The following is a 25257-nucleotide window of genomic DNA, read 5'->3' on the forward strand; positions in this document are numbered from 1 at the left end:
CAAGGCAGAGTCTTGAAGAGGCTAGCTGCCAAATGGCTTTTATCCAGCTCTAGGACACCGTACCACCTGTCCCTGTGGGTGGGCTGTCAAGCTTGGTGCTGGTGTGTGTTCTGTGTGCTTAGCAGAGAAGGGAAATAGGACTTGGAAAGAGTCAGGGTTATAAAGTTTGGGTGGGGATGGACCTCATAGTCCCCAGGGTGAGAATTGTCCTGTCTAACCCTGCCCCAAACAGAGACTTGTGCTGTGGCACATGCTGAGTCCAGGCCAAGGGCTGCTTGTGGGGGCAGTCTGGCAGCAGCTCTTGCTTTGCTCTGGCAGGCCCTTTTGAGTCCTGCTCTTACTGTACGTGCCTGCTTTCTCCAAGTCCTATATTCAGTGGTGGTTGTTCATGGTTCTCAACAGGCAGGTGCCATGTCCTGCCTCTTCCACGTGCGGTGGTGCTGGGCTTGATGCTGGCACATCTGCTGTTGCTGTCTTGCTTTGTGCAAGAACATAACTTGGAAAGACTTCTCTGAAGTGATCGTTGATAAAGTCATAGTAGGGGTAGATCCCACTGTTCCCGGTGAAGGAACTAGCTCCTTGATTATTTTTGTTGTCAGCTGAGTTAGCTTAAGGCTGAAGGGACTGGCCAGGACAGGGCAGAACTAGCACAGGAAGAGGGTGGGGAGAAGCACCTCATTTCCACACTAGCCTCACACAGAAGTCGTTAGATTCATATCGCCCTTGGGTGTTAACTTCTGCGTGCAACAATGGAGCTTCTGGGGTCATGGAGAGCTGAGTGTGCTTCCAGATGGGAGTTGTCTGAGTATATGAAAGGAGGCGCAAGCGGTCTGCGTTTATGTACAGTGAACATTGTTCTTGGAACTGGTGAAATTCACACATGGTGTGTATTGCCAAGGGCTCCACTGGGATAGCTCCCAAAATGCAGAACTTACAATGTTATTGCAGTTCCAAAACTGTTGCTTTGGTGGGCAGTGCAGCTGGGGAGAGGTGTTGCTCTGGGCTTTGGAAGAATGGCTTTGGGCTCTGCTGAGAGCCCCAAGGTCTCCTGGAGAAAGGAGAGGAAAGATGTACCCTGAGGGACATATTTCTACAATCACAGAGACTTCCTCTGACCCCACCGTGTTCATCAGCAGGCGAGGATGGTTTGAGCCAGTGAAAATAACTCCATTACTGCATGTGATGTTAATGACCCCCCAAGAGGCTCAGCACCACTCAACACCCTTTTAATCTCCTGGCGTCAAGACAGGAACAGAAGAGCTTGGAGAAAGCACTGTACATTATCACATTGTAGAATGGTTCCTCAAAATCTGGGGTCCTTAAAGGCATTTAAGCCTTGCCTGTACTGTTCCAAAAGAGATTTTTTTAACCCCAAGCTAACTAGTAGGTCAGCATCATAATGCACTCCCAAGTAAACTAAAGGTGTCCTGCTTCTTCTCTAGTTTTTAACTCAGAAGAGTGTGTGTACTTCAGTTATTTCAAAGTTTACACCACCTTTTTTCCAGTGATTGTATGGTTCACCTTACACGGAAATGATAGTGAGATGAAAGAACGTGGCATATTTGATATGATTTGTCTTCCTTTATTTTAGGAATCCAAAGACAATATAGTAGCCAAACCTTGTGAACAACTCCGTAATGACAGACCCCTATAAACCAACTTTGACGAACAGGACAGTTTTTGTATCTTCTTTATTCAAGGACAGGAGTTAAAATGATTCTGGACACAGCAGGTTTTCTTTGCAGGTCTGACCTCCAGAAGAACTAAAATATCTTTATAAAACCTAGATTTCTGTAGCCCTTCTGAAGGGGGAAGAATTGTTGAGGTGTGCTACACAATGTCCTGTTCATTCTACAGCTCTCCAAGCAGAACCTGTGGACTTGTTCACAGGACTCTTCTCCATGTGAAGTTTCGACCACCCAGAAAGGAGAGATTCTGGGAGTAGAGGCATGAATTGCTGTATACGATCACTCCTAAGTAAGGTCAGTTAGCAAGCCAACTGAGATCTCATCACTTCTTCATTCATCTCAAAGGAAATCACAAAATGTTGAAGGTGGGAGAGGGACTTTCCCGCCTGGAGAACTAAGACAACTTGAATACATGTCCATTACCTAAAGAAATACCTTTTAAAAGGATGCTTTAGTCTTGCCACACCTTAGCTATTGACTGGCCTCTCAGTTTTCTTCCCACATTGCGATTTTTTTCTTAGTCACTCAGTAGAGTGACTTACTTTCCAATACCTGTACGACCAGTGTAGCCCCTGGAGAAGGTGGAATGCTGCTGGCTTGCATTATGATTTTCAGATTGATAACAACCAAGGACTTGCAGTAGGATTGCGGTCCTGTTTGGCTGCATGTTTTAGAAAGTACAGTTCAACTTGGTCCTACTTATAAGCTGATGTTCTGATTTAGCAAAGCTTTCAGAGAACGCCTGTGTCCCGCTGAAATCGGTGAAACTTGATTCTCTTTGAAGTTAAAGCATAAATTTTAACTTCAACCACCTACTCACTGAGTAGGGATGTAAGAAAACAAGAATACTTTTAATGAGTGTTTTCCTATGATCCAAATTGGTCTTCTGCTTTTGTGCGTTCCTAGCGTAGCCAGTGCGACTGTACTTGTGAAAGGGGAAGAGCCACGTTCCCTGTGTAGGGCAGTAACTATTTCCTACATGTCTGAGCACCTTTTTATGCAAAAGACCTGATCTTGGCCTCCAGCATCGGATTTAGGATAATGTGATACCTTCCTGTGTTAACCTTCTTGAAAAATGCTCAGTGGAAAACCATTTATCTTCTCTTTTTTGATTTTTGTGCTCTTACTCTCTTCTTGAGGAGACTGCTAACGGCTGTTCTCAGTGTTGTGCTGTTGAAGTGTCTGACAAAGGAAGTAACACTGATGTTAATGTTAACCCTCCAACAATATAAAAATAGCAGGGGTGGAATGCTGTCCCTGAGAGCAACTCTCATCCCATTTAGTGCACCCTGATTGCTGGGATAAGAAGCATAATCATAAAACTAAATAAAAGGATGTTTTCCTGGACTTTGGAAGCTTTGGCCTTAGAGAAGAATGCTCTATTTATAACAGCAGAACTGTATATTTTTAAATCCTAAAGACACACGTGTGGTGAGGAGTCAGAGATGTTCTTTGACTCTGACTTCTTTTTTGACCTCTGCTAGATTAGTGAAAATGTAATGTGCAACATGACCCCAAGAATCAAAAGTCTCTTTTTATTAAAAACTTCGGAAATGACCTCACTAGGGAGTTTAAGCTGATGAATGCACAGATAAAGAAATCCTCTATTGAAGCTCCTTTTGAGAATTAATGCACAGAACAGATGAGAATGTGGAATTATTTGGGACAAAACTCATTCATTAAGCCATGCAGCTAGAGAGCTAAAAAGAAATGAGTAATAAGCGAAGGATTTTAAAATGTGAATAGTGAGTGTTAGGCCAGTATCCTTCAGGCTTAGGACTGTTGAGCAAAGTGTTTCAGCACATGCTTAAGTGAATGCTTAAGCATTTTCATAGTTTCCCCAAATTTAGGTCCAAGAAGCAACTCTACTGGTCATGCAATCATATCTCCTTCTAATGCTGGCCAAAGAATTTCACCTCCTGGTTTCTGCATCTCTGATTTGAGCTTCAGCATTTATATTAGAGAGACCCAGTTTGGGCTGTTGGAGATGATGTCATCAATAACTTCCCAATTTTGTGCAGCGGGGTCACACCACCTAAAAAGCATTACTAAAAATCACTGTTTTGTTTCCCCCCACCCCAAAACGCTTCCTCCTGCATTCATTGCTCTGCACTTTGAATTGCTTGGTGGTGTAGGGGCGTTGCTGCCTCTCTGGTTTTCTCCTGCAGCTATACCTGACTTAATTATGATTCTGATGCCAGCGACCAGGTGGACAAACCTCACAGCAGAGGAGGAACAGGATTTTTCTTGGCTCTGCTGTGACCGCACGTCTGTTACCACCGACAGATTTAGCTGTGAACCAGTGAGCTCATGGCACCTGGGTTTGTTGCAAGGAAACCAAGTGCCAACGCAGGAGGGCTGAGCGATGTTTGTGAGAAGGCAAAGCAGATCTGCAAAAACAAACACTAGTTTGTGACTGCTTACTGGAATCAAAATAGTGAGTCACTGTGATGAGACAGTAAACAGGTTTAAGGCAAGTGCTGCTACTTTGGAGCTTTTAAAGCTTCACAGGGACCACGAGCTGAAATTCGCTGCATTCAGAAATGCAATATAATACTCTGCACTATGGTATGTAAGTTTTGGTCATCTTGTCTTAAAGGGAATAGGGAACATAACTGTAGGAAAAAATTGTGCATGAGTTGTATTCTTGCTTTTCCACTCAAACCAGAAGTTTCTTGCAGTGTCAGCGATTCTAAATGTGAAAGAGTATTTAATTGCACAGCAGACTTTCAAGCATTTAAAAATGAAAACAATTAGAGCGCAGGTTGCCCAAGGCTCACTCTACTGCTGTCTGCTCTAAACCATGTAAAAATGAAGAATTTGCACTGTGTGTTAGCCGCCTTTTCTAAGATGCTGTACTACCTGTGGCAGTGCATCCTCCTCTGCAGTAATAGAGTATGGGGAACGCGGGAGCTATCTGGCCTTGGCTCCCGCTGAGCTCCTGTGGGCATTTGCACTGCAGCTGTTTGCCTTAAAAAAAAAAATGCCGGAATGGTACTATTCAACATGAAAACTTGGCAGTAGGGCATACCACCCACTTTGAGTGCCGGATGTGCACTGCTTACAGCCCTCTGAAGCTTTTAAGTTAGGGGCTGGGATTTAAGTGCTTAGGAGGCCTTGCGCTGAACCTCTACTTAAATGAGAGTTTCGCCGAAACCAAAAGGGAAGAGCACGAGGCAGCTCAACTGCACCATGTCTTCCTGTCAGGATGTGCTTTTTAGACTAAATTACCTAGGGCATTATGGGACAGACAGTAATCCTGGCAAGGGAACCTGAGTTTTATAAACCAAGGGCATGGTGCAAAACAGTTGCCAAGTGTCTTATCTCTACTTATTATCTCCCTAATATACATCATCTGATTCACTGCCAGCATTTACTTCCGTCTCTCCATCTCGCTACACCCCCCCCTTTCCTGCTTGCGCGGAAGATAAAATGTGTTGTTATAACTGCAAATGGGGCCCGTGGGACTGCTCCCGAAACCTTGGCAGCAAATCGCCCTTCATCTCTGCAGATTGCCTTTGACGTCTCTGGAGTTGGTTTGAAATAGGAAATAAATAAATAAAAATCTATGCATAAAAGCCACTGTGCAAATCCAAAACCCCTATTAACCATTTTATGCCTGACACATGGCTTAGAGACAAAAAAAATCCGTGTTTCCGGAGCATGCTTTTATGGTTTCCTGTCCACACTTGCTCTAAGCTCTGGAGGCTCATGTTAACCCAAAAGACAAACCTCCGTTTATGTCAGTCAGTCCCAAATTTTGTTTCCTGTACAGGTCGTACTAGCAGAAGTCCTGGGGGGGTTTTCACCTTCCTCTGTAGCATCCAGCACAGCTGGCCTGGAGCCTTTGGACATACCTTGTCCCATCATTTCCTGGTTTTTAGGGGTGTGCCGGTGTATGATAAGTAAATGCCTTGGCTTTAATGTTTCGTGTAGTGCTCAATGCCAGATCAGGTCTGTCCGGGGAGCTATGCATAGAAAGAGTGAGTTTTAAGGTCCCGGCTGGGTTTAAAGTAGAGGTTGCATTGGCAAACTAAGGGACCACTCTGGTTATCACAGAAGGAAATCTTGAAGCACACAAACAGTTTTCCTGGTGAAAACCTAGCAAGAAAATGGTGTGTGGTTTGATTTAGGTCTCTCTAAGCTCCCCAGAGATGCTCTCCAGCATCCAGCCCCATGTGGGTGGCAGCCATGACTGGTCCCTGCTGTGGAGGAGCAGCCGGCAGCTTGCGGGGCTGGCATAACGCAGTGGGAATCCTGCCCCGTCCATGCGTGTTAGTGATGACTCAGGGGTCTAGTTGGGGGACACGTGAAAAGATGTGAATTGCTGAATGCAAAAAGGCCGTGATCCTTCTGAGCTGAATGAGCATCCGCAGCTGAGAAAGGCAACATTGTGATGGTGCACAGAGCTGAAATGCTCTGTCTGGGGAGAGGCTGGAGGGAGACAGTTGGTGACCCAAATCCAATGTTATCAACGGCTTTGTGTTCCCTTGCTCTTCTCGCAGCATCCAGCATCGCCACTGAAAGCTGTCAAGTGACAGGTGAACTGAGGAGTGACAGGCGAGGAGGTCTGTCCTGTCCATCCCCTATTGCTTTGCTTTATTGGGTCCTTTCCAGGTCTCCTGAAACTCTGGAGGGGTGCAGAAACAAAAAATACAAAGTTGTTGTTAAAAGACATGGTCTTGTTCCTGGCGGGTAGATGCGGGACTGCCTAGTCTGCGTTCATACAGGGGGTCAGACTAGATCGAAGTGGTCCCTTCTGGCTTCAAAGTTTCTAGCTTTATGAACTCCTCACAGCATGCGCTGCAGAGCCTGTCTCTACTCGATAACAGGCCTTTATGAAAGCCTCATAAATCAAACCTGAAATCTGGCAGGTTTAATAATAAATCCCAAACTTGTGCCAGGTCTGTGAACTTTTCAGTTTAACTGAGGTGCTCCTAGAGTGAACCTGAGGAGATTGATGGTTGCAGGAGGAAAACAGGCAGAACTTGTCAGTTTTGACCCCAAATCAAGGAAAATGTTGTGGTTTTGGCTAAGTGGGGCTTTGTGGTTTTTGTTAACCTGAGGCTCAAAGCAAATGTATTTGTGAGAGGGAGAAAGAAGAAGAAGAAAAAAAAAGAGCATGAATTTAAATGGGAATGCTTTTTTGTTGTGTTTCTCACTGCTCTCACTTGGAAGAGGGTAATGCAAGGAAGTGATGGTTTATCTCTGCATCAGGAGGGTAAATAACACTATGGAAAGTCTTATTTTGCTTCTGTAAAGTTCACACGCTGCAGTTCCAACCCCCACGTAACCCAATGGCTGGTCCTTTTGAATCACCTTTGCTTCCCTCTCCCAGAATCCCTTTGTGCCCAGCTAAACAGGAGTGATGAATTCATCGCCGTGAGTTCAGATGAGGGTTAGTGAGAATAAACCTCCTTGGTAGTTCTGGGCTCCTTTTGTGAAGGAGCACAAATTTCCTTCTTGGAGAATGTGAACGCTGTCCAATACAAGGGTCTCCATGCTCGTCTGCAGTCCCAGCAGAAGTGCACCCCCTTGCTTTTACCCCACTGCTAACTCCGCTGCCGAGCAGGCAGCGCAATCCTTCTCCCGAGTTAACCGTGAGAGCCTTGCAGCATCCCCTGCAAGGTGCAAGCTGGGGGAAAAGACTGCAAATGGATAGTCACAGGGACTGTATGTTTGCTCATAGCCTTGGCCGGGGTGGGGGTGGTCTGATGGTACAGTGCTGTTTTGCAGGCGTTAGGGGTGGATATGCCAAGGTGGATTGCTGCCCAAGACTTGTAAGGTTATTCGGAGCTAGTGATTTTGAAGATCTGGGTTCCTGGGTGAGATTTCAAGTCAGGCAGGTGCTCAATGGTAGTTTCAAAAGCTCCAAGGCTCCACATTTTGTGATATTTTTAACAAGTTATGAGGTGCTTCTGGTGAAACTTTCACTAGGCATCACTGTCTGCATTTCTTAGATGCTTTATGCCTTTAAGAGTTATTGACATTAGTGCTCATTAGCTTTTTTAATTGCTCTTGCTCACAGGACACATCTGCATGTTTAAGTAAGTGCAGAATACAGACACGAGCAAAATGTGCAAGGAAGTCCTTGGAATATAGGTCGGGGCAGAGGCGGCTAAAGGCTGAGGATGGAAACTTCCTGCTGGGGGGACAATAGCATGATTGATGCACCCAGAGAGCTGATTTAATCCAGTTGAATTATTTCATCATGAGGCACAGCACTGCGATAAAGAGGCTTCCTCCTCTCTGGATTGATGCAGGGAGGCAGCCAGATAACAGGATTAATGATCTGAGACTGTGGTTCAGGTTTCGTCCCCAGTCACAGTCTGAAGCTGATGTGACCCTGCTGACTTTGTTGCAGTTATTCCAGAAGGACAGTGGTTTAATGAAGGTGCAATGGGGCCTCCTGATCCTGAGGAGACTGGCTTTCTGGGCATGATTAATTTTTCCAAGTCAAACAGTTCTTTTGGGCCAGTGAACAAGTCTTTGTTCAGTGCTGGCAGGGCTGTGTTGGGAGGAGGAGACTTCTCTGCTCCTGGCTAGACCCCTTGGGGCCTGAAGTGGTCCCACGCGTCTCAAATTAGGATGTCGATTACAGGCAACGAGACGTTCATCCTGTGTTGCATTAGTTATGTTCAACCTGCTGCTTTCAGACCAGGAATGTTTGTTAGTGTTGGAGCTGTGCAACTGGGGCTGCATCCTTAATATTTAGGATTTTCATTGTGATCAGCTGTGATTTTTTAACTTGTAAATATTTCAATAAGAGGGGAAAAGAAGAAAAGGGGGGTGAAAATTTGTTTTCAGCTGGATTAGTTTCCTGATCCAGTTCACTGTACGGCTGCATGAACAGTAGGGCTGGTGCAAGGTTGGAGCTGGAGCATGTGGATAGGGGCAGACGGTGGGGAAGGGACTGCTCCCTTCCAGCACCAGGCCTCATTAATGCTGAACTAAAGTGTCTGTGTGACAATAACCAGTGAGTTCCCACTGCACAGAAGTGCTCAGGAGGGTTCCCGAAAAAATCAGCTGAATTCCCAGTTGTCCTCGTCTCTCTGAGCCTTCTCCATCTGGAAGGACCCAAGCAGTGCAAACTCGCCTTTCCCAGCAATGGGAGATGAGCCACGGATAGTGGGCTCAAGGCCTAAAATATGCATGTGAATGTAGATTGTGAACACCTCCAATGCACAGGCTGCTTGGATCCGTGGCTCTAGTGCTGGCCTCCTTTCATGATGATCAGAAAGGGGTGGAAAATATTTATCCTAACAGATTGTGAGCAGCTGTTTTAATGAGGCATTTATGTACTAGGCAACTTTAAATTGCCCCAAAATGGGACACGTGTTTTATAAATACACCGTTATGAAGAATTGGGGAGTAAGAGATTCTGGATCCAGAAGGCTAATCCTCCTACACTTATTTATTTTAATAAAGAGTTTATATGTTGGAAAGCAACAGTGTAGAAAATAATAGTGTGGGGCTTTCCAGATTGCAACCACGCTTCAAAACTGGAGCACTGGAAAATTAACCTCTCTGGATCCAGCACGTACTATTTATCTCTTGATTCTGCACACCAGCCTGTTTAAAAATGTTTCCAGCCCACTTCGAGCAAGAAAATACTGATCAGGTATGGAGCCTTTCACCTATGAAGATGGTGTTTAGAAGATGGATTTGTTGTGGTTTTGGATCCAATCCAAGCTTTGAAATATTTTCATTTCTCTGCTTTCTTAGCAGCTGATTAAAGGCAAGGAGCCTGATTCATGAAGTCCTGTCCTGTGCCAAATCCTGAAGTGCATTTCTTAGACAAGACTGTCAACTGCTTGATGCTGGTGGGAGTCTGGAGGAGAGCAAATTGCGCAAGGGTTTTGGGGGCTGGTATCTTCACTTATCTGCATGCCAGCCCTGCGCTGGGTTGAAATTCAAAATGCGATTTTGGAAAGACTTCCTCCCTCCAGTAGCACCATCTTCTCCAGATCTTAAGAAACACTTTCATTCATAAAAAATAGTGGTAGGGGTGTAGGTAAAACACGTGCAAACACATGTGCCCATACATGCACTTGCTCTGCCAATTAATACTGGAGGTCCTGCCCAGAAAGTTGCTGAGAGCTAAACTTTGCTTATTTATTCAAATAGCATGTGGCCCTGCTGATCTGGGGAGGGTTGTCATGGTTATCCTGCACTGGCTGATGTCATCTCCTTTTCTGTAGAAATAGGCGCTTTTCAGCTGACCAGTTCTGGGTAAAGCTGTTTAAAATGCAAAGGCAGTCTGAGCAGCTTGCTAGGGTCTCTGCTCTCAGGGGGACATAGAAAGGTTGTGAATCAGATGGCACTGCTGACTTGTGAGGGAATTGATGGGGGAATGAGGATGAACATGCTTGGACGGGGCAGATGCCTGAGGTATTGCGGGTAAACAGTGGTGGCGCTGATGGAGCAGCCGAGACTGGGATCGCTGGGGGAGTGAATTGAGGCTGCTGAATAGACGGAAGGAGAAAGGTGGTCAGAAACGTACAAAAGCATGGAAAAATGAACCGCTAAGTTGTTTGCCTTGTGACTTAGGTATTTGAAGCCAGGATAAGGGTGCTGAGTGATAAATGGCTTTGGGATGTTAGATGTCAGATCTGAGGATCTGTGGCTGGCATCTCTCTGTCCAGTGTTTAAGCTATGCGTGAATAATGGCTTTTGTTGGTAAGGGACAAACCTTGTCTACGAGCAGCTCCTGACACCCTCTTCACGTTAAGCCATGCCGTAATCAGGGAGCCGCGCTGCTCATGGGGCAACTGCCCGAGAGATAAGGCGGCCCGCGGAGGTAGGCTCCAGGAATGCAGCCCACCTGCGAGACTGGCCTTGCTTCCTGGCACACAAAACCCTGCAGACACCAAAAGCTCATGGTGGGATTTGGGAAATGGTGTGAACAGAAATATAAAAACTCACTTTTGGGGATAGGATGAAGGTGGTGGGGAATATAAACTCAAATTCCTCAAAGGCACTATGCTAAAAAGCACGTTAGAGTATACTCTAGAGCCTGCTCCTTGTTCAGGAACAGGATAAAGCAGACAAACTGTGGCAGAAACCAAGTTTGGCAGTTCCTAGATTATTTTAACAACCTTCTTTCCCTTGATGTCCATATGTAGGCATGGAAACACATGTGAAGAAGAGGTTCAGAGCTGGAGCAATACAGCCAAGAAGGTTCCTGCTGAATTCTCTGATGTCTGGTGTTGGCTGAGTCCATGCTGCAATTTGGGGTGTTGGAGAGGCTCTAAAAACTGCAGAACCGAAAGGAGCCGAATGTGCTTCTGATGGCTCTTCCTTTATTAAATGTGGTTGAAATGGGCCTTGAGAGTCAACATGAGAGGGGAGGTGGAGAGGGATGGGACAAATGACTAGGCAGTGCTGCTGCATATGACTCATTTTCTTAGGAATCCTCGCTATAAAAATAACAGTCCTACTCATCATTTTAGAAATGTTTTTGCGTTCACTTAAATATGGGATGTGAATGTAAAGTGTTGACCAAAAGAGCATGAAAACTTCATTAATCTGGATGAAAACACTTGAAATGAAAATCTGTACTCTCAGTCACAGCACTGTAAATCAATCACTCTGTTTCACAGCAATGTAAATGGGGGAAGAACATGCAGGTTTTCTTTTGTTAGAGCTGGAGACTTATGTGCTAACTTATTTTTTCAGACTGGCAAGCAGGATTCTTTTTTTTTCTGGTTTTAAAAGCAAAAAAACCCCAAATAAGATCCAGTCCCTGGAGGAAACATGATCAGAGATGTGCTGACTTATACACACACTCCAGGTCTATTGATCTTCCCCATCCCCTCTGTCCTCTCTGTCTGGAGGTTATAGAAACAGTGTCTGTCAGCAAAAGCCCTGCTTTCTGTGCTCTTTATTAAATTCTCTGACAGAAGCGAGTCTTTGCTTCCTTTTCGGGGTCCCAAGACCCACAATGAACTTAAACTTGAGAAAGTGCTTCCCGTTTGTACACAAAGTCTTGAGCATTTTTAAAATAAAATATCGGGACTCTTACAGTCACTCAAAGATTGAACAACTGTAACAAGAAAGGCAGAAAATGTCCATGTAGGTATCACATCTGTTTTCTTGTAGAAGCTCAGACTGCAGCCTGTTGCCTGTCACCCTTGGTTGTATGACAGTGTATGAGAGAAAAGAAGCATCATTTCAGCTACTGGGTAGGCAAATATTGAGGAAACTTTATCCTACTGGGACAAATCATGTGAGAAGCTAAACTTCTCTGGCTTTCTTTGCCCCCAAAGCCAAAGGTTGTCTCAGCATCACTCCAAGGCCTCTTGCCTCCCAAATCCCAACCCTGTGTCAGTGGAGTCTGCAGGAATTTGCCGCAGCTCACTCTGCAGTCCTCTGAATTTCCACAGGGAAGGTGGGAATGTCATCCAGGGAATTTTAAGTCACAAAAGAGCAAACTTTCAATCTCCTTCCCTGTATTCATTCACAGTTGGGTCCTTCTGGGGCTGCAGATCCTGCTTAGCTCTGCAAGCAGACACCTCAGCTGAGCCCCTGCGGTCTGACAGCCTGCTTGCAGCACCTGCTAAGGAAAGATTTTTTGTGTCGGCAAGTGAAGTCTGGCTAGATCCTCTTGTGGTACTATTACTGTCTTGTTCTTATGCATGCAGTGCTCCCTAGCCTTGTCTGTTACAGCAGTGGAGACAGCAATCATTGTGCGTCCTGAGTATAAACTGTTAGATAGCTTTGCTCTGATTTTTTTAAATTTTTTTTTGCATTGAGCTGGCCTATGTCCAAGGGCCTGACAGGGTCCTCTCCAACACTGCAATCTGCTCACACTTGTGCCTCAAAATAGAATGTTATATTTTTGTTTATTTGCAGGCAAGTTCACCCCCCGCCCCTTCAATTCACACGCTTCTGCTATGTATTAATATCTTGCTCTTGATCTTAGAAGAGTCATAGTGCTGTTGTATCTTTACAGGGTCTTATTTCAGGAATGCTGTTGCGAGTCCTCAAAAGCAATATATCAACAAACTGAGCCGGATCTAGGATGGCCTTTGGAGAAATTCAGCATAGCTTTCAAGTGGTGTAACATGCTGTTTATTTTCTTTTCATTCCCTACATCACCAAGATGCTTCAGAAAAATGCCTACTCCTCATTCCTTACTTCTTGTCTCATCTAACTCCTTTGTGCTCATGTACTTTGCACGCTTGCAAAGATAGTGCTCCTGGGGGTGGATTCGCCATGCGAGAGTCCTGTAGACAATGTGGCCCTCATCAGGATCTGGTCGGGCTTTGCTTTCATCCTTGTTCTTCAGTTGCTTTCCCACTTGTCTGCTTGTATGATGTACCAAGAAGTCAGCAGAAAGAAATCCTGTGGCACCTTGGTGAATGGCAGCCTTGGAGCTGGGCATAGCTGATCGGCCACGTCCACACTCGACCACGTTCATTGTCCTCCGGCCCACAGACCTCCCTTGGAGGTGGTGGGGATGGAGCGAGGTTGAAGGAGACCAACAGCATTTCGTTAGAAGCTGCGAGCCGTGCTTCGCTTGCCGGATTTTGGCTCGGGCTTGAATTTCATACAGACTCCCTGGCTGATTCCTTAAAGTCTGCAAATCCTCAGAGCAAATCTGGAATCGGTTTGGTGCAGATCATTTGGTTTTAAGTGGAAACCAGGCGCAACCTTAAGCTGTTGACCAAACTTCTCTCTGTTTTTTAGATCCCACCCAAACAAGTGAGGACTGAAGGAAATGTTGATGTGGAACTTTGTGAGCCACTAAACCTGAGTACGGCTTGTGTCTTTCCTTTCTTTGATTTCTGACAGCAAAACTGGCACATTTCTATGGTAAATCGTGTGATGTGTTCATGTTGTAAATAGGGATTCAGCTGGATCACCAGTTTTAGACAGCATTAAACAGAGCTTGGGCTGGGACCTCTGGAAAGGTGAAAGGATCTCTGGGCCTATTTTGAGGCCCTTAAAGTCTAGCTCCTGCTGCCAAAAACTGGGACTAATGTATATTTTGTCTGGCGCTGGTTTTGGAAAACTGCTTTTGGCTGCCTTTCCTTTGCTACCCCTTCAGAAGGAATACAGGCTATTCTCCTTGCTCACTATACACGTTGAAATTCCTGCTAGCGTTTTTGCTTTCATTTGCCTAAAATATTCCAATTAGATGCAATCAGTTACTTGGCATAACGTGGCTTTTAGAAACTATGCTCACTCTGCCTCGGCACTGTTCCCCTTGCAGCCTTTCCTAACTGGTGTGAAATCTCCCTCCTTGCCCTGCAGCGTGCGTCCAAGTTGCTCTTCTGTAAGTTGTTGCGCTGTGTCCACAGCGCTGGTTAAAGCGCAGAGATACCAGGCTTCATCCAGCCCTTTGGGGGCTCCCTCAAACTTGCAGGAGTGTTTCCCGTTTTGGCATCCCCCATCCTTTGTTTTGGGGGATTGCATGTGCATATCCTCCTGACCTTAGCCTTGTCCGTTTGAGGGTTTGTTCACCTGTAATAACTTTTTTTTGTTGTATGTTGCTGCTTCTAAATTCTTGTTCTATCTGCAGAAGAAATCCAGTCTTTGATATTGGTTAATCTCTCCTATTCCTTCTGTGTGACAACATGTTCAGTAACCAAAGGCATCTCTGTCCTCTTCTAGCTGTGCAAATGTTCCTACTATTTTCTCTCTGGCTGACTGGACAGTTTGTTGGGATTTTTTTGATTCCCCATTTACACACCTTCTTGGAGATGCAGAGCAAACAGTTTGCTTTCAATGAAGTTGCCTTTTGGTTTGTTTTATATGTTTTAATGAATGGACTTGGGTCAAGGCCCCACAAAGGGAGTAGCTGCCTAATTTATCATGGATTTCACCAGATCTGGCCCCTAGTGCTGGTGAAAATGAAACTAGAGAGTAGATGCAGACAAGTGTCTCTGGGCTTGCCCCACCCAGAGGTGCTTTTCCCCAGCTCTGCCACTGCCCATCTGTGCAACCTTGGGCAAGTCCTATGGGTGGATGGGGAATACTGGAAGTCATTATTTTCCTCCAGAAAATTTTGCCCACAAAGTTTCAGACATCAAAGATGAGGCCTTGAGGCATGACTATAATCTCAGTAATAAACAACCACATAAACAATTTGGGTGTACAGTGCACTGTTGTAGTGCAGTTGCACTGTGTTTATGCTGCTGGTGAAGCGGAACAGAAACGAACGTGTGCTTTTTTGCTTTTATTTTAATTTTTTTAATGGTTAGCTCCCCCAAGCCTCTAAGCAGGGCAGTGCACAATCCCTAGACCTATGGTTCATCTTGCTCATACAGTGCCTGGCTGGATATTTCAGAGGAAAAGAAAGAAGCTTCTTTGTAGCAAAGGCAGAGTAACCTATACTTAGGGGAAAGATTTTTCTTAATCCCTTAAAGGTTGGTTTGTGGCTTGAAGGCTGAAGACTTTCTAACCCTCATAAATGCAAGCCTACCTAGTGTAATACTGGGTGTTGCTGTCTTGACACAGAAATCCTGATTTCTGATAAACTTTAAATCTCAAGAAAATCATATGTCAGTGAGTAATCCAGATTGTCTGATCGTTGCGTAAGGAACTGTGTAAGAAGATGTTGTGGCAGCAAGCAGGATGCTCCATGGATGCTAGGTGGTGTTTAGGACTTGTTTGCTGACAGAAGTGAAGATCACGATGAGATAGGCTGGTGTTGCAAACAGCATGTGGCGTAAGAGCTGCTTGTCCGCATAAACAACACTCCCACAACATGCGTTCTACATTGGTAGATGTGGGGCTTGTTGAAGCTGCTACAAGTGTTTTGTGCAAGCTGCTGTAGAGAAGGAGGCAATCATATTTTTACATACAGCATCTAGGCTAGTAGAGGGTTGCTCTGGACTGGGGCTTAAGGCACTGAAAGTAATAACTTATTGCTGATGGAATTAGGCCAGAGTTTGGTGCCCCAAGTTAAACATGACTCATTAGTCCCAAAGCATGCTGAAGATCAAAAACCTCATGAGATAGCTTCTCAGTAATTAATATTTCTCCAAGTCTGCCTTGTTGTTAAATTAGCCAGTGCCTAGGAAGTGGCTTTACTAGGCTGCCACCCTAAGGCCATGCTGTGCCACTTTGCACCTCTGCAGAGCAGCAGTGACTTCCGATCCTGAGCAGCATAGGGCCCCTGGTCCCCTGCACCTGCAGCTCACCTGCTCCCTGTGCAGGGGGAACACAGGACACCCAGGGGTTGTGTCCCTTCCACCTGCATCACACCTGCAGGTCTTTCCATCATCCCTGGTGCCAGGACATGGCTGGAGCAGTACCCAAAGGGCATCAAAAGACCCACGCAAGAAGAGCAAGGGCTGCTGGAGCAACGGCTCCAGCCAGCACCGTGTGCACGCAAATGCGAATGACCAATGAAATGGGCCCTGTTCTGTTTTGGTGCAACCATCCCCAAACGCCTGCAACTCCTGTAAAGCCAAGAAGAGGGTGGAGGGGGTTTGAATCTTACTGTTCAGTAAATTGGTGCAGGTCATGAGCCTCAACAGTCTTCAGGAGATGAGACCTCAAAGGAACTCCTTGGGCGAGCAAGTGCGGTGCTGAGCAGTAAGTGCTTGCAGGATAATGCCCTAAATAAAAAACAGAGACCACTTCTACTCCTTATTCCAGCCCTTGTCTTCTGCTTTAGTCACGTATAAGGCTTTGCTCAAGTGTCAGAGACGTAGGGGAGAATCCTTACTGTTCTCCCCTTTGTTGTGGGCAAGACTGGACTCAATCATAAGTAGAAAAGGGCTAATGATTTAAAAATTGGGGGAAAAAAGGGGGGGGGGAAATGTTGCACTAAATCCAGAGAGTGCTGCTGCTTAAAATATTAATTGTTTTTATTTATAATGTGCATCCTTTAAGGGCAGCATGAGAACCGGTGAACTTTAACAGGGACACTGTAGGTGTTAGGCTCCAGTATAGAGAAAGAAGTTAATTTTTGGCTCAGAGGAATTGGTTGCACGGCTGGTTTAACAGCCTTCTATAACCTGCAGTGCAAATGTATTTGCTTTGGCTGCCGAACAATCTAAACACTCCACCGAGAGCTTCAGCTCTGCTGCGCGCTGTGAATTTATCTGCATTTGTTTCTGAGCTGCATCAGAGTCGCAGCCAGCAGCTCCTCTGGCATAATCTCATCTCCATCTGTCCTAACAGGCGGCCAAATACACCTGGGTCCGGAGGGCCACTACAAGGTGCCGTGCATGACTTATTGCTAAATCAGGCCATCGGCTGTGATTCGGGCCAAGATATGCACACGCACCTCACCCGCTCTGTCTTCACTTGAAGCTTTAATTGCTCTTGGTTGCACTTACAAAGGGACTGAGGTAGGACTGAGATATTCTAGTCCAAAATTTAGACACCGAAAGCCCCCGCTCTGTTGCCACCTCACCCTAGAGACACTGCTTGTGTGTTGGTGCTCAGTATTCAACACTTAAGTCCCTTTCCAACTGAAAGTTTGCACCTGGTGTGCCCAGGAGCTCCTTGTCTCGACAGTGCTGAACTGGTTGGGAAGTACCTGCTTGGGATTTGCAGATAAGGAGCTCCCATGACCATCTCGCTTGAGAGGCTTGAGTTGGCTCCTGATCTCCAAACATGTCCCATGGGAGCCCTCCTCCTGCCCCACACTGGTAAATCTACACTGACTCATGACTACTCATTTCTTCAGCTTCACATAGTTGCTCTTTTCCTTCTTTTTAAATAAATCTATATGCTCTCCCCCATTCATTTTGTTTTGCTAAGCATGTTGGCATAGGGGTACTAAAGGTACAAAGCTTTCAAAGCAGTGAGCGGTGTGTTGGGCTTGCTGCCTGCCACACCGGGTGGAAGCAAAAGGAAGAGTGGGATGTGTTGAGCGATGCTGCGAGTGGGGCTCGCCTGCAGCTTTCCAAGACAAACAGGAGTCTGCCTCCCTCCTAGCCCTGCTCTCCCCAAATTCACGGCGTGTGACTCGGAGCAGGGCAACGGACGCCGAAGCAAAGTGCCAAACTCGCTGTTTAACTTTGTTGGCTCAGCGGAAGGTTCTGATGTCGGTAGGAGGCTGCGTTTGCACAGAGAAAGCCTTGGAGAAAAGAAAACAGAACCAGCCTCCCCTCCCCTCCCGGGACCTCACTGGACTTCGGGTTGGGGCCAGGGCTGCTGACTCACCACCTGCACAGGTACCCAAGGGCCGTCTCCTGTGGTGCATGCCACCCTGCCGCAGCCCTTCAGGCCGGGCACGATGTCCCCATTCTGGCGGCAGAGCAGCTCCTGGATCACCTCATTCTCCTGGATGCAGGTCCACTAACTTTGACATGTCTTGCTTTGCACCAGAGTCGTATGCTTCTACTCTAGCACATAATTTGGCCCTGTGCCCTCCTCCTTTCCTCTTTCTGGACCACAGGAAGCAGCATTTATAAAATCCCTAATGATCCTGTCAGCTTTTATACATTTCCTGTCTTGCTTTTTAAGTAAAAGACGAAAATGTAGTACTTTTGACCTGATTTACTTTGGATTTTGTTTGCTGGATGTGTTATTAGTCACTGGTCTGCTTTGCTTCTCCTGTCGGTGGTGCCAGGATGGCCTCGTCTGCTTCCATGTCCGTATCCAGAGTCTGGCAGCTCTGGTTTCCTTAAAGCCCCCTCTCCTCGAAGCGGGGGGGGCGGATCTGAGTGCTGGCTTAAGAAGTTGCATATGAAAATTGTTTTACCTACTGGAGTTGCAGAGTAAACTCTGAAACTGAGAGTCATCCTCACCCTATGGGCTAAATATCAGAGGGCATATAAGAAGAACTTCAACTTATTTAAGATGCTTGATTTTTAAGCTAAGTTGCTTTTTTCTTTTTTTTTTCTTTTTTTTCTTCCAAACACCTTATTTGAGTGAAGAAACTATCCAAGTTAGTGAGCCAGGTTTCTGTCTTGTCTGCAACAGTCCTAGCCTGAAGCTAACAGATGAAACTCTGTTTGGACCATGGCATGTGGTCCCTCTGCTACCCAGCGTAAGCACAGAATTACCTCTCTGCAGTGTCTCTGGCAGGAGTGGGTCCAGCTTGACATGTAACTTGCAGCACTGTTGAAGCTGTAGATGGATTCAATGGAGGATACAAGAAGTTCTAGGAGCTCTAACCACTGTAGCTGACGATAGATTTAAATCCTATGTTAATGCTGTCTCTATTTTGTGAGGTGCAGCTAAGAGCAATCCCAGTTGCCAACCTCAGCTTTCCACTGTCAAAACTCAGGATTTTTAGGGGTTTCTATAGACAGGCCTTGTCTGCGGGGCACGCAGAGCAGTAGCTGTGCTGGGCTACTCCTCAAAGCCGAGGGGTGCACCAGTGCTCTCAGTCCGCCAGTTCTTGTGGGATGCTGCCATGCGACACTAATCCCCAATTATCCAAGGGACCAGTTCACAGTAGCCCTCATGGTAAGACAGCTTCTGGCAGGCGGTCTCCTGCGGCACCTTGCAGGTCATGCAGCGCGTCATGGGAGGGGACTTCTTTTCCTAGAGCGCTCCTTGCTGTGCCTAAGGGCAGCAAAGTTGGACCAGTTAATGACAAAAGATAGGAAAGATTGACTTTTGTATCCTCCTTACCTTGAACCTTCACAACACTATTTCCTGCATTGGTGGAAAACTTAAAAATCCAGCCGGCAGCTGCTGAGTTGAGAAAGACCTGTTATTCCATCCTTTCTCTTTGCTGCCTTGTTTTGTTCTTCAGAAAGCCTGCACGGGATGCCGTTCCCCAGATCTGAGCTTTAATTTTGCAAAATGTGGAGGCCAAGTGCCTGGAAACTATATAACTAGCTGTACAAGGCCAGCTTCTGATCTGACTTGCACACAGCATTGCAAAAAAAAAAAAAAAAAAAGTGGCTGCTGGAGTCGCTGGAGTGTTCTGACTCTGAAGCATTACGCTGTAGCACTTATGAAATCAAATTGCTGTAACCAGGTGTCTTAAGCAAGGGAAAAAAAAAGAGGTTGAGTGGTGCACAACAATTGTAGGCTGATTTTCTTCATCTAAAATAGAGAACAAATGGCCAAGGACATCACCGGTTGAACAGGCTAATAAATCAGTCTAAGGGGGAGCTGGATGCAGTTTTGCAAGAGGAAGAAATCAGGAGGACCAGCTGTGAGCTAGATATTTTGTTGCTGAGATGAGGTAATGTGGTCAAATATGTCTCTATGAATGATGTTAGTTATTTATTCCCTTCAAAGACTTTCTTACATCTAGGCAGTTTGAAGACTGTTTTTACAGTTAGTATCAGCCTGGCACAGGCCATGATTTTCTCCTGCTGCTGGTACTGCTGAGGTGCGAAGCAGCAGAGGAGCAGCCAGATCTGAAGTACAGCTCTGGGGCTCTTTGATCAGGGTCTAGGAGGAGTCCCAGTGACCCAGAGGAAGCCACGAGCACAGATTATCTCATGCATGCTTTATCAGGCACTTTTGCTGAGGCTGCATGAAGCAAAGCAGAAAGCAGCTGGACTGATACTGCAGGGTTTGGCTCTCTTGGCCAAGAATGGGAAGGCTCAGGGGAGCTGCACTGCATTTACTAGGCACATCTGCACTGTGAGGGTGGACCCAAAACTGCCTTGTGCTGGGTGCATACTTTAGGGGTAGGGTATAACAGAGCATGACATTGTCTCCCCGATGCATCCTATGGTGCATGTGGCAGTATCTCTCAGTACCCTTTGATGCAACTGGCTTCCTCTGCAGGACCAAGTGGAGGAGTCCCCAGGCACTTGTCCATTGGGTGCTGAGCAGACTGGACTGGCTCCTGGGTGCCTGGAGGTGGTTGTTCCTGCAGTCCTCCCAGCACAGAAAGCCAAATAGCTCCTGGGTGGGCGGCAGTGTGTGCTGGAGCAAGGAGAGCCCCCTCTTCCTAGCCCCTCCTGTAGGTAAGATGGGTGAGTCTGATGATCGTGTGCATGGTGGCACTGGACTGTTTTCAAAGCAGCGCTGGGCCATGGTGCAACACACAGCCCTGCAAGAGGCCCAGACCTTGGCAGCGCCGACCTTGGGGTATTTGATGTGAGTGAGGCAGGCTGTGGGCCAGCCTGGGTGGGTTTTCTGCTGCTGCTGACAGCGTGGGATCCATCTCCCCTGTGGTCCAGATACGAAATGGCATGAAATACTATGCAGAAAGGTATGGTTAGGCATCCACTAGTGATAGGTATGCACCCATACAGTGGTTCTAGGGTGACTAATAGCTCTGGTGTCGCATTATCACTCTGACTCTGTGCTGTGCTACTTGGCCTGGTCTAGTGATGCGGTGCTTTCTAATGAGCTCCATCATCTTGCACAGCCTTCTTGGAGCTGGGCTCCTCCTGTCTATCATGTCTCTGCCTCAGAAATGAGGGAGTAGATATGCAGGAGATGGTCCTGTCCCTGTCTCCAGCAAAGTGCTGGAGCACGGCAAAGGTAATGCCTGTAGTCAAAGTGCCCCAGTGGAGAGCGAGTGGAAGAGGATTGTGCAGAGGGATCCTCCAGGAGGGCAGGGGAGTCCCAGCTCCCCAGCTGCTTCCTGCAGCACCCTCCCCTGTGGGGTAAAGTCCCTCTGGCACAGGTTTCTGCCTCTCAGCAAACCTGTATGGACAGGGTCATTGAGGATTAGGGAAGAAGATGGGGGAGAGACCCGCTGCCCCCCTCCCTTTGTGCTTCTGCCCCTTTGCCTGAAGACTTAATGGTATTGTAAGATTTGGTGGTATCAGGAAAGCTTCAGGCAGTTGTGCCATCAGCAGTCCCCTCTCTGCAGCAGGATGAGTGGAAACCGGCTGCTCTGGGTGTGATCTTGAGTCTGCATGATGGAAAGTTAAAGATGGAAAAACTTGTGCTTCTGTTTGCTTTGTGTGCTCTCCGGCATTGGGGAACATGCTGAACGCTGGAGAGTTACCCTTTGAAGATGCTTTCAGTGATTTTCAGGCTTGAATGAGATGAAAGGAGACTTCTGAGAAGCATGGCCAAAAAAAAAAAAAAAAAAAAAAAAGGCAAGAGAAATATTTGCTTTGAGATTCTGCTTTGTGAGAGACTTGGGGTTATCTGGATTTGGAGCATTTAAATTACTGGAGAAGTCAAAGAAACAGAAGACGTCACCAGAACATTTTAATGCAAGGCTATTTCTTGACATGCACAAATCACTCCTGACTTTCCTAAGAGCTTTATGTGCGCTTAACTGAGAGGCTGGAACTGGAAAAACCAATGGAGTGCTCAGGTTTCTTACCAGGGGGTTTTGGTTTGCAATGCATGTGGCTGGCATGAGATGCGCTTTACTGGTCTTACACAACCCCCTCTTTTCCAGTGCCGCTGCTGTGCTTTTCGGTTGCCCCTTGCCCCCTCCTACGGCTGTGGCTGACTAATGCTTGTGGTGCTTGTTTCAAGCCCCCAGACACATGGAGCGATACAACCCAGCCCCATGTCCGATTCTTGCTGGACTCTGCAAGGTCCTTTTCTGCAGAGCGATCCTTGCCTGGGAATTGTTCAAAGTGTCTTGTTCCAGCTTTTTGCCACCCGACTGCCACGTTCCCCAGCCATCCCTGCTCTTCGTCACCAACTTGCTGATGTTTTACGGCTGCCTGGAACAGCATTACCAAGGCCCTGAAAAGCAGCAGGAAAAACAGAGCAAAAATCTTGCTGGAACTTTATTTTTCTTTCTTGTTTTGACAACCTCTGACAAGAATCTAGATGAAAACAGACGGGCCACAGCAATGGCTGAGAAGGGATTTTTTTTTTTTTTTTGGCTTGGATTTGCCAGAGAAGCCACCCACCTGTTCACACAAGGCCTCGATTGTGGTAGACAGTGGTGAACAAGCGAGTATCTGTGTTCCCTCCAAGAGCCTCAGTTCCTCTGCTCGCTGGGTTATTTTTAGCAGATTTGCACACCTCTGTTTATTTGCTCTCCCCCAGTGCACATTCTTCTATCCCCGTAACTTCCTTTGTAATGCAGCAGAAGTCAGAGGCCGAGGGGAGCTTTGAGTGCGGTAACGCTGCTCGCTAACGGCAAAGGGCTGAGACACAAAGTCTGACTTTAGTTCCCGTCCAATACAATTCACGGTCCTGGGCTCTGCCTCTGGGGCTTTTCTGTTGAGAATTGCTCTCTTTCGCAGACACCATGCCTTTCTGCAGGGTTTTGGAGCTCACAGGGGCTGTGTCTTCATCCGCTTTTCATCTCCTTGGTGGCTGCTTGGGTATCAGCTTGTTCTGTTCTTACTGGCCAAGTGCTGCTCCGCACAGGCTCTGGGATGAGGGAAGTGTTCAATCTGCTGCCTGCTTTTTCTGTGCTCAGAAAATAAGGGCAAGAGCAACGGATGTCTTGTGGGGGTGTAGAGGGAAGGGATTTATCAGTGCAGAAAATCGGGCTGATCTGAAGGAGTCTCATTAGATACAGATGAGTCCTTTAGTGGTAAAAATAATCAGCCAGCTGCATAAAACAAAGCACCTGTGGACTTCAGCATTGATCTCAGATCTTGGGTATCAGCACAGTCTCATTACTGCAGTATCTGAGAGCCTTGCGGTCTCTGGTGTGTGTCTTCTCAGTATGCCTGTGAAATAGGAAGAGGATTCACATCCCTGTTTTCAGAAAGACAGCTGAGAAGCAGAGGGATTACAGCAGTCTGTATGGCAGGACAGGTCTGGCTTGCAGTCTCGGTCCCCTCACTGTCCGGTAGAAACGGGGAATGGGGAAAAGGAACCACGTGTTCCTTGGTCTTGTAGCATGCAGTCAGGACACCACAGGGATGTGTGTGTGGACCAGGGAGGTGAGAAGACCCCATGTATCCTACAGTTTGGATTTAGCCTATGTGACCTGCCTAAGGTCATGCAGGAAAGCCCATAGCAAAGCAAGGGTCTTGAATGTAGGATTACGGCATTCCTAGGGACCATTCTTTCATCTCCTTCCCGTTAGGAAAATAACTTCTGACTTGCTCCTTGTGTTGCTCTCTGCTCTTTATTTCTGTTTGGGACATCAGTTACTCATTTGCTCAGGTAGGAAGGCTGTTGAACAGCTTCTAACTCTATTTCCATCTATTAGGCATTTTCTCAGTTTGCATTAACCCTTGATCTAATGCATTTGCAATGGGTTCTGCATTCCTTACTCCTTATGTCTAGTTCTCCGGTCATTGCAGCATGGTCACTGGGGAAGGTTTAGCGGTTTGAGGACCAGCTTTGAAATATTTAGACTCTCATGAACCACAGCAGAATTGGCTCAACCCTTCCACTCTTTCATCAGAGCCGGTTCTGCTCTCAGTTCCGGGAATGCTGGGTCCTGCGTGACTAAAACCAATGTGACTTTTGTTAGGGATTTTGCTGGGAGCCCAAGACCTGTAATGACTCTGCTGCTATCAGATCTGCTCTCTCACAGTCTTGTCCATTGACCTCCAAGCGGCTTAAGGGGGGCTGATCTTTTGAAGGAGGATCTTGGAAACCGATATCTAGACAACTCTCTATGTCACTTTGCCTCCTTTGTCTCAATACCCTGGGCTGAAATCTCCCATCTCACTCACTGTCATGCCACACTGTTGTCTGGAGTGGTACCTGCACCCAAAGTGGTGTGGAAATACAGCAGTGTGTAACAGGCAAATTCCAAAGTGCTTTGAGATATTGTTAGGATGCAAATTGACTGCCGAGGCTAGGCTTTGTTTGCAGAAAGATTATCAGATAGCTGAGATATTTCTGTTAGAAAGATTGTATGGATACACTCAGTACAGCATATATTTTTGTGTGTGGGAATGCATGAGGAAGAAAACCAAGTAGAGGTAGACCATCTTCTGCACAGTCCATGTTAAGTGGAAGGCTCTGGGCAAGGCGAGACAGAGCCCCTCAACATAGTCTGTGAGCTTTTGTCTCTCCTATAGTATGGCTTGGGGTCCCATGTGCTACTGACTCTTGTGAAAGCCTTGAAATACTGTAGATTGTCCGTTTTTTCTTCAGACCTGGCAACTGTTTGGACTGAGGCTACTAAGAATAGTCTCTACCAGCAAAGTCCACTTCTTGTATTTCCTCTGTATCTTGCACCAGGCTTGCTCAGGCTGTCAGTGTTAGCTGCTGCTTTTTCTGGTTTTGCATTGGGATGCAGCGTGTCTTCATTTCAGTTGTGTCTTGCCCTCTTCCCCAAGACAAAAGCCAGGAAAGCTGCTTTTCCCAGACAGATTGAGTCCTAAGTGGACTTGCAAGGGGATGGAGACATGCACTCGCGTTGCACTTGGAGACTGCTGTCTGGGTTCATTAAGGAGCTAATGACCTCTCGCATCCATCTTAACTGTTGGGTGGCGACTCCATGCACTGGCTTCAAGGCACAGTATCATTATCTAAACATTCACTGATAATACCGACTCGGACGGCTCTGGGATTAGCAATGCCTCTTCTCTCTTCTCGGGAGCGGGGGGAACCAGCCACCTCTCGCTTGCAGACTCTCAGCAGTGGAGCTAGAAACAATATTGGCAAATTCCCCATACTGCTTTAATATGGTTTGGCCATGAAACTATGTACACTCTAACCAGCTCGCTGTATGTTAAACAAACAGGGAGACTCCTCGTTGTAGTGAAAGCAGAACCATTAATAACATTGTTTATAATGTGCTTATTTGCTGATTTGGAGGTCAAGCATGTTTGACATTCCCACTGCTCAA

General features: G+C 46.5%; 1 long non-coding RNA gene across 3 annotated transcripts in view; it reads left to right on the plus strand.

Annotated features, from left to right (window-relative positions):
* LOC106499388 (uncharacterized) overlaps positions 1-25257 on the plus strand; it is a 73681-nt gene that overhangs the window by 18724 nt on the left and 29700 nt on the right. The window contains exon 1 of one of the 3 annotated variants that reach the window (XR_001295164.2): positions 18455-18645. The exons of 1 other annotated variant lie outside the window; for it this stretch is intronic. This is a non-coding gene — a long non-coding RNA (uncharacterized lncRNA). Of the gene's footprint in view, positions 1-18454; positions 18646-19584; positions 19798-25257 lie in introns of those variants that run through there. One more of the 3 variants, XR_010886099.1, reaches the window with a different exon arrangement.

This window comes from Apteryx mantelli, chromosome 19, assembly GCF_036417845.1.
Source record: "Apteryx mantelli isolate bAptMan1 chromosome 19, bAptMan1.hap1, whole genome shotgun sequence".
Classification (NCBI taxonomy): Eukaryota; Metazoa; Chordata; class Aves; order Apterygiformes; family Apterygidae; genus Apteryx; species Apteryx mantelli.